General features: G+C 40.2%; 1 pseudogene; it reads right to left on the bottom strand.

The window, feature by feature from the left end:
* Positions 1-6,835: 6,835 nt before the first annotated feature.
* On the bottom strand, positions 6,836-10,488 carry LOC132496463 (la-related protein 1B-like; annotated as a pseudogene).
* Positions 10,489-11,160: the final 672 nt, after the last annotated feature.

Here is an 11,160-nt window from a genome sequence, read left to right as displayed (position 1 = left end):
GCCACAGACACAGAAACATACACGACAGAATCAAAGATTTACAGACAGCCTTCTGTGTGCCAGGCACTGTACTATATGCCAGAGCACACAGATGAACAAAACACAGGGGAATAAAATGTAAGTTACTCCCGAGGAAGGACATACTCTGTCAGGGCACGTAACAAATAGCCACGTTTTGGCACGGTGGTGCTAAAGCCTATTTATTTATGTTATTTGCTGTTTAAGATACTTATTTAAAAAGAAGGGCCTCAGAAATAACCAAAGCTCAGTCATTTCCTTACCAAAAAAGAGATCTGTTCCTTAATACTACCAATTTCAAAATGAGAGCAAATTGCATTAGCATACTTTGTTCTTTGGGGACTTTTTTATGGTGCAAAAAACACTACTACGGCTTGTTTCCATTTCAGAAGCAGAAACCCTACTGATCCTCTTTAATTTTCTCCTGCTTTTTCATCCTCCGATGTCAAACCTAATCACTTTATTTCCTTTTCATATTTGGCCCTTTCAGGTGGTCTTTCATCTTTTTTTTTACTTTTTTTTTTTTTTTTTTTTGCGGTACGCGGGCCTCTCACTGTTGTGGCCTCTCCCGTTGCGGAGCACAGGCTCCGGACGTGCAAGCTCAGCAGCCATGGCTCATGGGCACAGTCGCTCCATGGCATGTGGGATCCTCCCGGACCAGGGCACGAACCCGTGTCCCCTGCATCGGCAGGCAGATTCTCAACCACTGAGCCACCAAGGAAGCCCTGGTCTTTCATCTTGTGTGAGCTTTCTACAGCCTTTCTTTTTCCATGGATCAATCAAAGAAGGGAAGATGTATTTCCTTAATTTAATAGATTTCTTTTAAGGTGGCAGGGAATGGTAGTTGTCTTAAAAGATGTAAAACATTCTTATGTCAGAAGAAACATCACACAAGACACAGAAAACTGTGATCCGTGGGTGCAGTTATAGAGAGGTAGATTTCAGCACAATATAAAAGCAAATGTCCAACCCTCCGGTCTACCTAGGATTGACACAGCTGCCTCGAAAAGTGTGGAGTTCCTCCTTGCTCTATGAGTCCACACAGAGCCTGGATGACCACTTCTCAGGAATATGAAAAGGAAGGGTTGAGACTCAGAGGGTGGCCAGGGCAGGACCATTACATCATCTGTTGGGCCCAGTGCAACATGAAGATATAGGACTCCTTGTCCAAAAGTTATTAAGAATGTCAAGATGGCGGCAATAGAGCATTAAACTAAGTGTAAGGCTCTTCTGAGCATGGGGCCATGTGTGATTGCACACGTAACACCTCAAGAAGCTGGCCCTGGGCTTCCCTGGTGGCGCAGTGGTTGACAGTCTGCCTGCTGATGCAGGGGACGCGGGTTCGTGCCCCGGTCCGGGAAGATCCCACGTGCCGTGGAGCGGCTGGGCCCGTGAGCCATGGCCGCTGAGCCTGCGCGTCTGGAGCCTGTGCTCCGCAATGGGAGAGGCCCGCATACCGAAAAAAAAAAAAAAAAAAAAGAAGCTGACCCTTGGTCCAAGAATTGATGATGAACTCAAGAAGGGCTAATAGTCCTTTCACAGCTGGGGAGGTATGAAAGTTGTACCAAAATCAAGTCTCCTCGACCACAGAACTTAGAGGAAGAAGACAGAGAAAGCCAGGCGTCCAGGAATTTTAAACCTGGACTTAGAGGCCATAGCCCTGATATCATGTGGAATATGTGCGTGTCTGTGCATCTTCTCTGGGAAGAGCATCCAGAACTCTTGTTTGATTATGAAAGAAGTCTGACAACCTCCCCACAAGAGTCAGGACACTCTAACCCAACTCACTCATATTGTCCATGAAGAAACTGACATTCAGAGGAGGCAAAATAACTTTTATCAAGTTGGAAAGCTAGTTCCTTTGGAATATTTTAGACTTCACATCTAAAGGGGATTTTTTTTATTACTATGACTTAGTCGATCAATTTAGTTGCAGGCTTTATCCATTTTATCCTTCTATTCTCCTATCCTTCTATTCTCATTCTTGAGCAATAATCTCATTCATATTTTATACAACATTGGCTCACACTTTGTAACTTTAATTTTAATTTTACGGCTTAAACTTCCAAAATACTTACATGATTTCTCAAAAAAGCATTGAAGATACATTTTTGGAACTCTGAGGTTGGCACTTGGCTCCAGTCATGGGATTAATAGAGTAAAACTTCAGTCATGGGCATTTTGAACCGAGAGAAGAAGCTGGCACCATTTCCCACGCTCTCTTATTACTCAAGCATGAGTGCAAACATAAGTAAATAAACAATTTTCATCAGAAATACTAGCATATGTAAAAACAACAACAGATCTATGACATCAATGTCATTTTCACATTTCCTTTACCAAGTTTCTGTGTATATTTCCCTTAAAGCTCAACATGGGAAAACTTGGGTAATTACTTTCTCCACCCATCTTCCTCTTCCATCTCTTCTCTCTAGCATTTTCCTGGCTTGGCCACAGAATTATTTCCAGTTCACACTGGTCTCCTTAGGGTCCCTCAGCTCATCTTGGTCTTCAGTTCTATATTATATCTTTGTAATATAGTCTTTTGAAGAACTCCCCATTTAATCCTTACAAATACCCCCACAAAGTGTGGCCAATGGTATTTTCAAAGATGGCCACACCAGTGTATCCCAACCATGTGTTCTTCTTACAGTATGATGTTGCCACTCCTTTGTCTGCGTTTGCTCCTCTTGAATCTGGGTGGGCCTTGGACTATGGTGGACGTGACTCTGCATGATGTATGAGGCTAGGCCGTAAAAAATGTTAGAGTTTCTCCCCAGCTCTTTCTCCCTTGGGGGTCTTCTGCTGACATCTAAGAACTTCAGCTATCCTGAAGCTGCCATGCAGAGATTACATGGAGAGAGGGAGGGAAGGACGGACAGAAGGAGAGAGACAGGAGAAGAGAGGAGGGAGGGGGGAGGGAGAGAGAATTAGAGAGAGGGGGGAGCAAAGAAGAAGGGGGAAAGAGGAGGGGAGGAGGGAGAGAGAGAGGGAGAGGGAGGGGGAGAGAATTAGAGAGAAAGGACCCCCAACTTCTCCAGTCCTATCTGTTTGAGCCTTCCCAGACCAAACACCAGACATGTAAGTGAACAAGCTTTTAAATAATTCCAGCCTTCAGTGTTCAAACCACCACAGCTGAATACCCAGTAGAGAAGAAATAAGCTACCACCTTCAATCCTTGCCCAGACTGTGGCAAAATAAATGTTTTCTTCTTGGAAACCATGAAATTTTCTTGTTTTAAACCATCCGGTTTGGGGGTCATTTGTTACACAGCCATAGAAACTAGCCAAGAGATCATTCTACGTTTAGGATTCATTTCGGTACAGTTGAAAAGTCAGTTTATACTTGTTTAAGCTTAAAAACATATGTATCAACGTATATAACTGAGAGGTCCAGGGCTGTTGCTGATACGCTTTTAGCAAGGACCATATATGATGTCCCCAAGGCCCCAACCCTCTGCATCTCTCTACTGTGTCCATCCTACCCATGCTTTCAGGCTGTGAATGTGCAACAAGGGTTGAGCAGCTCCAGATATTTACACTGTCAGATTCAGTTTAGCAGCAGCAGAGAACTCCACTTCAGTAGTTCAAACGAAGGTCATAAGCTTAATCCCAGTGACTAAATTCGATTTGTCCCCATCCCTAAACCATGGAATGTGCTGATCAGCCAGGCTTGAGGCACATATATGGAAAACCAGGAATTCATTCAAAAACACCAGAAGTACAGGAATTGAGGAGGTTATTTCCCCCAAAGAAATCTCTGGATACATAGTCTGGGAATAATTGGGTATTTGTTTTTTACTAGCTAGTGTTCACTGACCCTAGCTAGTAAAAAACAAATACCCAATTATTCCTGGACTATGTATGAGAAAACAGATTTCAACAGTGTTCCTCAGCTGTAGCCCTACAATTAGATGAATAACTTTGGCATTTGTTGCTCCATGATGAGCTGAGTTAGGATTTGCAGACAGGTCTGCCTGATGCAGAACTTTCTTTGCCCCAAACAATGATGAAATAGCATTTCTACTCTCCTTTCTTGTCGTCTGATTTCTTGTACTTCACAAAGAGTAAGAAAATTGAGAAATAAAATCTTTCTGTTGAGAATAAGAACGTTCTGTGACATCAGAGAGGTAGTTTTCAATTATACTGTCCACCTTCTTCCTTAAGCTTCCTCCAGCTTTCTAGTGTAACATCAAGCCATACTTCACTGTCAGCCGGCTGTCACTAGCATGGCTTGAGATTCTATGCAAGAAAATGTCTTCAGAACTCGTATTTAAAGAATTTATTCTATACCAACAGAACAGCATGTTTTCTTTTTTTATAACATCTTTATTAAGGTAAAATTCATATGTGATACAGTTCACCCATTTAAAGTGTACAATTGAATGGTTTTGTTACATAAACAGAACTATGCAACCATCACCACAGTCAACTTTAGAACATTTTCCTCACCATAAAAAGAAAGCTGGTGCCAATTAGCAGCTCCTTACATTCCCCTCCTCTCCTTCACCAGCCCTGTGTCTATACAGCTTTCCTTAATCTGGACATTTCATATAAATGGGATCATACAATTACGTAGTCTTTGTGACTGGCTTCATTCACTTAGCATAATGTCTTTTTGTTGCAACGTGTATGAGTACTTCATTTCTTTTTATTGCCAAATAATGTTACATTATATGGATATACCACATTTTGTTATCCATTTATCAGTTGATGAGCACTTGAATTCTTTTCACTTTTGCAATGCTTCTGTGAACAACCATGTACAAGTTTTTGTGTGAACATATGTTTTCATTTCTCTTGGATGTATACCTAAGATTGGAATTCCTGAATCACATGTAACATTTTGAGGATCTGCTAGACTGTTTTCCCAAGTGGTTGTACCATTTTACATTCCCATCAGCAGGGTATGAGGGTTCCATTTTCTCCCTAACCTCGCCAACACTTGTTACTGTCTGTCATTTTGATTATAGCCATCCTAGTGGGTGTGAGATACTATGTCCTTGTGGTTTTTATTTGCATTTTCCTGGTGGCTGAGGATGTCAGGTATCTTTTCATGTGCTATTGATCATTTGTCTATCTTCTTTTGAAAAATATCTTTTTATTCTTTGCCCATTTTTTAATGGGGTTACAGTATTTGTCTTTTTATTATTGACTTGTAAGTGTTCTTTATGTATTCTAGGTATGATTTACAAATACTTTCTCCCATTCTGTGAGTCGGCTTTTCACTTGCTTGGTGGTGTCCTTTAAAATACAAAAGTTTTCATCTTTGATGAACTCCAATATACTATTTTTTCTTTTGTATTTTTTCTTGTGCTTTTGTTGTCATATAAGAAACAGTTGCCTAATCCAGGTTCACAAAGACTTATGCCTGTGTTTTCTTCTACGAATTTTATAGTTCTAGGCTCTTACATTTAAGTGTTTAAAATGGGTTCCTGGGGCTTCCCTGATGGCGCAGTGGTTGAGAGTCGATGCAGGGGACGCGGGTTCGTGCCCCGGTCCGGGAGGAATCCGCGTGCCATGGAGCGTCTGGGCCCGTGAGCCATGGCCACTGAACCTGTGTCTCCGGGGCCTGTGCTCCGCAACGGGAGAGGCCACAACAGTGAGAGGCCCACGTACCACAAAAAAAGAAAAAGAAAAAGAAAAAAAATGGGTTCCTGGACCCAAATCCAATGTGGGTGGCAAAGGGGAGGTGCCTACATACCAGCAAATAGTTATCAGACACCAGCAGGGTGCCCAAGCATTCACCTCAATTCTGATGTTATCCACCCAGAGATAGCATCATATTCCACAGGTTGAGGGCTCAATTCTCTAAAACTGCCCCACCCATCCACTTCAGATGCCAGTTGTAAGCCCAGGTTATTACTTGTATTTCTGATTGGCTGGCTATAAATCAGAGGTTCCCACAACCTCCTCCTCCTCAAGTTCGATTAATTTGCTAGAGGGGCTCACAGAACTCTGAGAAACGTTATAACTTAGTAGATCACTGGTTTATTATAAAAATATGTAGCTCAGGGACACCCAGATGGAAAAGATGTTTAAGGCAAGATTACGTGGGAAGAGGCTTGGAGCTCACATGTGCTCTCCAAGCGCACCACCCTCCCGCCACCTCCATGTGTTCACCAACCAGGGAGCTCTCCAAACCCTGTACTTTCTGGGTTTTAACAGAGGTTTCATTGCATAGTTGTGATTGATTAAATCACTGACAATTGGTGATTGATTCAACGTCAAGGTTCTCACCCCTCCCAGAGGTCAGGGGGTGGGACTAAAATTTTCAGCCCTCTAATCACATGGTTGATTAGCAAACAGGCCCTATCCTTAAGTCAAAAATCACTTCAGTAGCATAACAAAAGATACCTTTACTGCTCTCATCACTTTGGAAATTCCAAGGGTTTTAGGAGCTCTGTGCCAGAAACAGGGTGAAGACTAGTATATATTTCTTACTATAAAACATAATATCACAGTGTTCCATACATTTTTAGTTAGTTTTTTGCATATGGTATGAGGTAATGGTTCAATTTCATTCTTTTGCACATGGCCATCTGGATGTCCTGTCATCATTTGTTGAAAAGACTATTCCTTTACCATTGAATGGTCTTGGCACCCTTTTCAAAAATCAGCTTACCACATGGTTTATTTCTGGACTCTCAATTCTATTCCATTGATCTAAATGTCTATCCTTATGTCAATACCACACTGTCTTGATTACTATAGCTTTGTGGTGAGTTTTACAAATTGGAAGTGTAATCCTTCAAATTTGTTCTTCTTTTCCAAGATTGTTTTGGCTATTCTGGGTCCCTTGAATTTCCATATGAACTTTAGATCATCTTGTCAATTTCTTTATGACTGTCTTTATGTTTGTTTCCATCTATTTCCGTGAATAAATCCTGTTCATTATAATAGAGACCACCATTGATAACTTAAGCAAGTTCAGATGTAATTTTTGCCCTAGATTTGTGGTTGTCTGTTTGATCTCATCCAGGATGTTTTCTCAGGTAAAGTGGTGTCTCATTTATAATCAAAATCTTGTTTGAATCTTAGTCATCAATTTCACAGTCTGAATCATTATCAGACCAATCAGTAAATGTGTTTTTTCATCCTCCTATTTGTTGCATCTCTTCATCAAAAAAAAAAAAATCAAGTCTTGTTCTTCTGGAGGATGCAGTTGATTTAATGCCTCATCAGGCACAGACATTGACTCCTTCAGTTTCACTGGAGATGCACAGTGTCCCTCTTTTTACTTCTATCCAAGGCTTTGAGTCTAAGTCAGCCAAACCAGAAGATAACCTCTAGACATTGCTTGAAGATTGTTTCAGTATTTTTCTTTGGACTCAGTAGACTTCCAATTCTTGAAGAATTTGGGGCAGACACTATATATGAACCAGAGACTTGGTCTGATATGAACTCAAAACAGCAATTTTTTTAATGTCTTCCATCAAGAAATAAGTTCCTTGCAACATGTGAAACTACTCTTAATTAGAATAAAATAAATATCTGCGCAACCTTAACCCTTGCATTAAGCAAGTGATTATAACAGATGAAAAAGAAGATTTTCATCCTTCTCATGTCACTAACATCTTCCCTCCAGAAGCGCTCCACTTACTGCTCACTAAACCGATGGCCCATTCATCAACTGACAGGATACCGCCTTAAACAAATGTGTCTATTTCTGACTCAGGCAATGGAAGCTTCTAGAGTGGAGAATCTCAATAAGTGGCATGGCTGAAGAGTAGAAGTTCAGTGCAGGAAAACCACATTTAAAGCATTGTCAAAACGTGTGTGTCTGCTTACTATTTCCCATGCTACCCCACTCCCAGAATATCAGGATAAGGGTAGAAGAAATAGGAAGGTGAGAAATATTTACCTGGGAAAATTTCACAGGTCAATCTGATAACCACTGTTCTACAGTCATGCAGAAAGAAACAAAAGTTTCATAAGCCAACAGGAGCCTATCCTCCATCCCTGGGGGAAGAAGAAAGAGAGGAAAAGGGGACTGGGCTTAAAATCAATAATTTGTTTAATTCAGATCATACAGAAAACAAGAAGCAGAAATGGGCTGCTCAGTCTTTTTTTAAGAGCTTCTTTATTTCTTTATTTTTATATTTTTTTTTTGATTTTTTAAAGTCTTTATTGAATTTGTTACAGTATTGCTTCTGTTTTATGTTTTGGGGTGGTTTTTTTTTTTGGTTTCTTTTTTTCATTGCTTCTTATTCCTTTATTTATGTTTTGTTTTTTTGACCATGAGACATGTGGGATCTTAGCTCCCTGACCAGGGATCAAACCCACAATCACTGCATTGGAAGGCAAAGTCTTAACCATTGCACTGCCAGGGAAGTCCCTATACAACTTTTAAAGGTTACACTCCATTTACAGTTATTACAAAATATTGGCTATATTCCCCATGTTGTACAATACATCCTTGTAGCTTATCTTATATACCCAAGAGTTTGTACCTCCCACTCCCCCACCCCTATATAGCTCCTCCCCTTTTCTTCCCACTAGTAACTGCTAGTTTGTCCTCTTTATCTGTGAGTCTGCTTCTTTTATGTTTTATTCACTAGTTTGTTGTATTTTTTAGATTTTACATATAAGTGATATCCTACAGTATTTTTCTTTTTCTGTCTGACTTATCTCACTTAGTACAATGCCCTCCAAGTCCATGTTGCTGCACATGGCAAAATTTGATTCTTTTTTATGGCTGAGTAGTATTCCATTGTGTGTGTGTGTGTGTGTGTGTGTGTGTGTGTGTGTGTGTATATATATATATATACATATACACACCACATCTTTATCCATTCATCCGTTGATGGACACTTAGGTTGCTTCCATGTCTTGGCAATTGTAAGTGATGCTGCTCTGAACATTGGGGTGCATGTAATCTTTTAAAATCAGTTCTTGGGTTTTTTCAGATATATACCTAGGAGTGGAATTGCTGGGTCGTATGGTAGTTGGGCTACTCAGTCCTGCCAACCGAAAGGGCAGAAACAATGAAAGGACCATAAGAGTGGAGCAAAAATGTTGAAAAAGATAAAGAAACATATATCAGAAAAAAATTGATGACATGCAAAATAAGAGAATGGTAGAGCAGAGAGAAAAGAGAGAGTGAAGAGCTTGTCCTAGGGAGTCAGTCAGGATTTGGGAATTTACGCAAGAGACCACTGATTTAAAATGGAATTACAGACACAGAACCAGGGAAGAACGCTTGGGGAATGGCTCTAATTTTATTTTTGAGGAAGTGAACAAGGATTTGAGAAGAAGCAAAAAAGAATAAGTAGCAAATTTAAGGAACTTTTTTAAGAAGAGAGAATAAACTTTGGAGAAAGAAAAAAATGAAAGAATAGCATAAAATGTTCAGCATGAGAGACCCATTCAATTTAAGACATCTTATTTTCCAAGTACGTGAGGCCAACCTGTCTTTGATGGAGACTGTATAAAGTTAGATTTATAAACATCAGAGTTGTATCTGGCAGGGAGAATAAGAGTGAAATAAGGCAAGCAACCAATTAATTAGCCTCCAGTGCTCTTACACAGAATTTCAAGAATCTACCGGGTAAGCCTCTTTTTAAGGAGATGATGTAGGAGATTGGTTAATATTTCCCTGAGGGAAGCGACAGATCAGTTAAGGAATACAGCCATACCAAAGGCACTGCTGAATTTTTCTGTGTACTTTCAACTCAGATAAAATCATGAGTGCTATGTTTCCAATTTTCTTATTAGGTACTATTTGTAATACTTTAAATTTTTCTTTTCCAGTTCCACAGATGTTCTGTTATGCAGTTAGCCAACAGGAAGTGATTTTCATAACACGTTTTGTTTTTTACAACATCATTTTATTTTTTATTGACATTTCAGTGAAATTATTCATCACTGTATTGATTGGTCCACCTAGAAACTAGGGAGATTGTGGTACTGAGGAGCTGGAGTGAGATGGTTCCAGGTCCAAACCCTACTCTGTCACTTGCTAGATGTGTAATTCAGGACAAAGTATCTCATCTCTCTCTTCTAAGGTAATCCCACCTCAAAGGAATAAATTAGGCAATTTTATAGAACATTTGTTACAATGCCTTGTACATAGTAAATGCTCAATAAATAGCCATTATTGTTATTTTTTTTTGGAACAATCCTTGTCCTAAAAACAAACAAAAAGCCTATATTCAAAAGAAAAGGAAGGATATAGATACTTAGTAGCATTAGGAAGAAGAAACAGGCTTAGTCTCTTATTTTAAAGTGGGGATAATAAAAACACCAAAGTGGCTGTGAACGTTACATGGAACAGCACATATGAAGTACCCCACACAATGATCAATCAGTGTACTTAATGACAAGTACCTCGTTAGTGCTGTATAGAAATGGGCCTTTTCACTGCTCTAAGTTGAGAAGGGTGATCGTGCTATATCAATAACCAGCAGGGGAGTCTGGCCACACTGACACTGGGTCAAAAATGGTAATCTTACAAGAGCACCATGACCATGTCAAAGTACTGCAAAGCAAGCCCTATGTTAATGCAAAGATTTGTCATTATTAGAAAGGAGATTCAGATCAAATATACATAATTGAAAAAAAAAAAACAACCATTTGGGTGAGTGCTTTTGCTTCCAAGCAAAAAGATCTTGGAAACTTGAGATGGAAGAAGCGGGCACCGAGGAAGGAGAAAAGAACCCAGAATGGGGAGATTCAAAGTCCGTGTTGTCTATTTCACAACTGAATCAGTTTACTCGAGCATTTGGAATCACGGTGTGGAGAAACAGTGTGGTTGTCTCCGGGCAGCTGAGTGAAGCAGACTTGGAAGGGCTTTGGCACTGGGCAAATGAGGGAAAGGAAGCCAAGATGGAAGTGGACCTGAAGTGGGATGGAGGAGAGGCAGCGCTCTTTACAATTGAGCTGACCTGGGCATCAGGAGAGGTGTTTTCCTGGAAAACAGAAAATTTAACCATTAGTCGATGAGCTTTATGCCTGGATTTGGGCTTTTGTTGAGATGTGTTGGTATCACATGGAAACATCTGACAGGTCCCTTCTCATGACCCAACATGGGAAGCCAGATTGATTTGGAAAGTTATGCTGTGGTTTGGAGGCTATATAAAGTTTAGTATTTTGTTTTATCAGCATATAGAGCTCCAGACTGAAAGGTTTCTCAGTAAGTCCA

The sequence above is a fragment of the Mesoplodon densirostris genome, chromosome 9 (assembly GCF_025265405.1).
Source record: "Mesoplodon densirostris isolate mMesDen1 chromosome 9, mMesDen1 primary haplotype, whole genome shotgun sequence".
Taxonomy (NCBI): domain Eukaryota; kingdom Metazoa; phylum Chordata; class Mammalia; order Artiodactyla; family Ziphiidae; genus Mesoplodon; species Mesoplodon densirostris.
Note: the sequence above shows the minus strand (reverse complement) of the source record. Positions and strands in the feature narration are given on the sequence as shown.